Here is a 3,449-nt window from a genome sequence, read left to right as displayed (position 1 = left end):
GCTCCCTGTGAATTCGATCCCTAAGTACTACAACTCGACCTCTTATTTGAGAGAGTATAAATCACTTCTTAGGGTAGTTTGAGTGGTATCAAATTTGGCGCCGTTGCCGGGGAGCTTTGATCGCCTTTAGATCTTGTCTAGTTAGATTTGGTCTAGGTTTTACCAGTGTTCGAAAAACTAATAAATTTTTTTCTTGTGTTTCAGGTACATCCATATGAGTACCAGAAGCAACAAGGGGGTATGAATCTTACTAGTAGAGCCACTGTATTTGGAACGTGTGATCCATAAGTCTAAGAGGGCAGTCGACACCCTCCAAGCAGCGATTGGCAGCGTAGAAATCCAAGCGTCGATCGATACTATTCATCCCGCGTCGATCGATACTGTTCAACCTACGTCGACTGACACTGTTCAACCTACGTCGATCGACACTGTTCAACCTACGTCGATCGACACTATTCATTCTCCGTCGATCGACACTGTTCATCCCACGTCGATTGACACTGTTCATCACGACACTGTTCACTGTGACAATGTTCACCCGTGCACTGTTCATCCTGACACTATTCATCCAGTGAAAAATGACACCACTTGCGGGGAGACAGAGAAGATCGAAGTGCTCATACTTAAGGTCGATGAGAATGGGATGTTAAGAGACGAAAAAGGTCGCACTCGCAACAGCACAAAACAATTGATTAATGCTCAGGGTGCTGTGATCCCTGATGTGATTGTTGTTGCTGAGATGAATGACTTTGACTTGAGCCAAGAGTGGTATGATTGGGTAGGTCAAGACCCCTTCCAGGGTCTTCCTCACCAAGATCCCATAAACCACATCGAAGAGCTGGAGGACCTCGTGTCAAGGAGTGAGCAGAATGAAGTGTCTGAATACCACATGCTCTGCAAAATCTTCCCCTATTCTATCTCTGGGGATGCATTCAAATGGTTCAGTCAACTGCAACCAGGATCTCTAACCAGCTGGGATGATATTGAAAGAGCCTTCCTTTACAAATTTCTTGATGATGCTGAACCAATTCGAGAAAAGGAGAAGAATGACAAATGGGATAGGTTCTTGGCATCGTTAGATGAGGAGTATATGATTCCAATACAGCTGCTCGACGACATTATGGCAAAAAGGGATGAACAACATGTGTCTGGAGAGCTGAGCAGAGTAGAGGAAGCTGGTACTGAAGAGGCGACCTCAACGTTGATCGATATCACAACCTCAACGTCGATCGATGTTACAACCTCATCATCGATCGACGATGTAGACAAAGAAGCCACTATGGAAGACTCCTTAGAGCTAGAGGAATGACTTGAAGATATGGATCAAAATTCGAAGAAGAAGCCTGATGATGATCAGCATACTTCGAAAGGAGATTTGGAAACTTCAAAGGCTAGCATCGGTCGACACCAACCTGATGAGATCGATCGACAACCACCCCACATCATCGATCTACACCCACCCGACTTCGATCGACTCCGCCAACCACTTATCGATAGACACCACCCACCTAATATAGATCGATTCCCATTGCTAGACGTTCCGCCAGGTTGCATAATTGAGATGGAACCGATTGAGGAGAGGATGTACATGTCTAAGGCCTAACACCTTGCAGTCCCTAAACATCATAGACCACCTATCTGCGCAGAAGAACCTGCTGGGTTTCACAAAAGAGTGAAGAGGATACATGATTCTATGAAGATTGTGGCTCCATGTGCTGTATTTGAAGCTGAATCTCCTATTCTACCTAATAGAAGTATGCAGATCAGTTCTTACATTGAGGTATTGGATGATCATCAGCACGTAGATGCTTCTCAGAGAGGGTTGCGATTTAGAGATGAAGTCGATAAGGGACCAGCAGAAGCAGCATCGATCGACACCGACGAGATACCATCAAACGACACCAACAAACCGGCGTCGATCGACATTACCACTTCTCCATCGCTCGACACTGGACGTGTATCAGAGCAGAAGGAGTTCGATGTGTGTGGAAATCTTAGGGATGAAGATACCACCACGCGATCGGACAAGTCTGGGGGAAAGAAGATGAGGAATTGGAAGAAGAGAAAAAGGATCAAGGATGGTCCTCAGGTATCATTGACCCCTCACTTCTCAGATGGTGTCAGAAAATCCAGAGTTCGTAGCAGATGCTTCTCACAGCCATTTGCAAAGCTTCGAGCACTCCTTATTGCTGAGATGATAGAGAAAGGAGAAGAGTCTATGGATGAGGCTTTCACACAAGAATGATAAAGCTTCAAAGAGCAGACATTGAGACTTGTTTTGGAGCATGTTCTCATTCTCTCCCGGACTAAATCATATCTCCAAAGTCAAGCTAATGACTTAAAATAAACGCTGAGTGGGAGACAACCCACTGTTAGGTTTGTTTTAAATTTAGTTTTATTTTCATTTATTATTGATTCTTTGTTATCTAATGATTTCAGGAAAAAAAAAAACAAACAGATGAAGGTATTGTAGCAACCCCACTGTAGCATCGATCGACCCTGTAGCAAAGAAATCGATCGACACTGTAGCAAACAAATCGATCGACACTGTAGCAGAAAATCGGGAGTTACTGTAGCACCGGCACTGTAGCAGTCACTGTTCATCGAGAAAAAAAAATTTGAATTGGTTTTATTAGTTATCTATTACTAACTTGTAGTATTTTATTTATGTTAGGTAAAAGGAAAAGATCCGAGGAAGACGAGTTTGCAAGAGGATCGACGATGGATGCTCAGCATCGATCGACAGAGCATCACTAGCATCGATCGATCGCCACTTACCTGTGTAGATCTACAGAGCTTCAACAGTATTGATCGCCACTTAAATGTGTTGGTCGACACTCATATCAAAATCAGGTATACTATTTTTTCTTGTTAAATATTGTCCTTATGATTTATTTCCCCACCAATCTTAGACTGTATAACACTGGAGATAGTGTTATTTATGTCTCGGGGAGGTTCAACTAATATTGTGTTTTAGTTAATAAAAAAAAAAAAAAAAACAGAAGAACCGAGTAAACGATTGCCATCTGTATCGACCGACGCGAACCTGTCGACATCGATCGACATTGCTTTACCTGCGTCGACCGATATGAACATCCTTCCATCGGTCGACATTCATTCCGGTCTGGTATATCGTTTTTACTTGTTACATTGAGTCCTTATGATTTATTTCTAACCATAGCTCCGACTGATTTTACACTGGGGACAGTGTAATTTAAGTCTGGGGGGATGTTTACTAATATTAGTGTGTTCATGAGTCTTATCAAAATGTTTTCAAAAGAGTTTTATTGAGTCAAGAAAGGGATAATGAACTTATTAGATTTTTGCTTGTTATCTAACCACTCTTTAGCACCATTCTAGACTTATTGATTGCAGATAGTACTAAAGAGACTAAAGTGGATAGACCTGTCAACTGTTCACACTTGCTGAGATTGTTTGAAGGAACCAAA

Source organism: Brassica oleracea, chromosome C4 (assembly GCF_000695525.1).
Source record: "Brassica oleracea var. oleracea cultivar TO1000 chromosome C4, BOL, whole genome shotgun sequence".
NCBI classification, from domain to species: Eukaryota; Viridiplantae; Streptophyta; class Magnoliopsida; order Brassicales; family Brassicaceae; genus Brassica; species Brassica oleracea.
The sequence above is the reverse complement of the archived record's forward strand: the minus strand, read 5'-3'. Positions refer to the sequence as shown.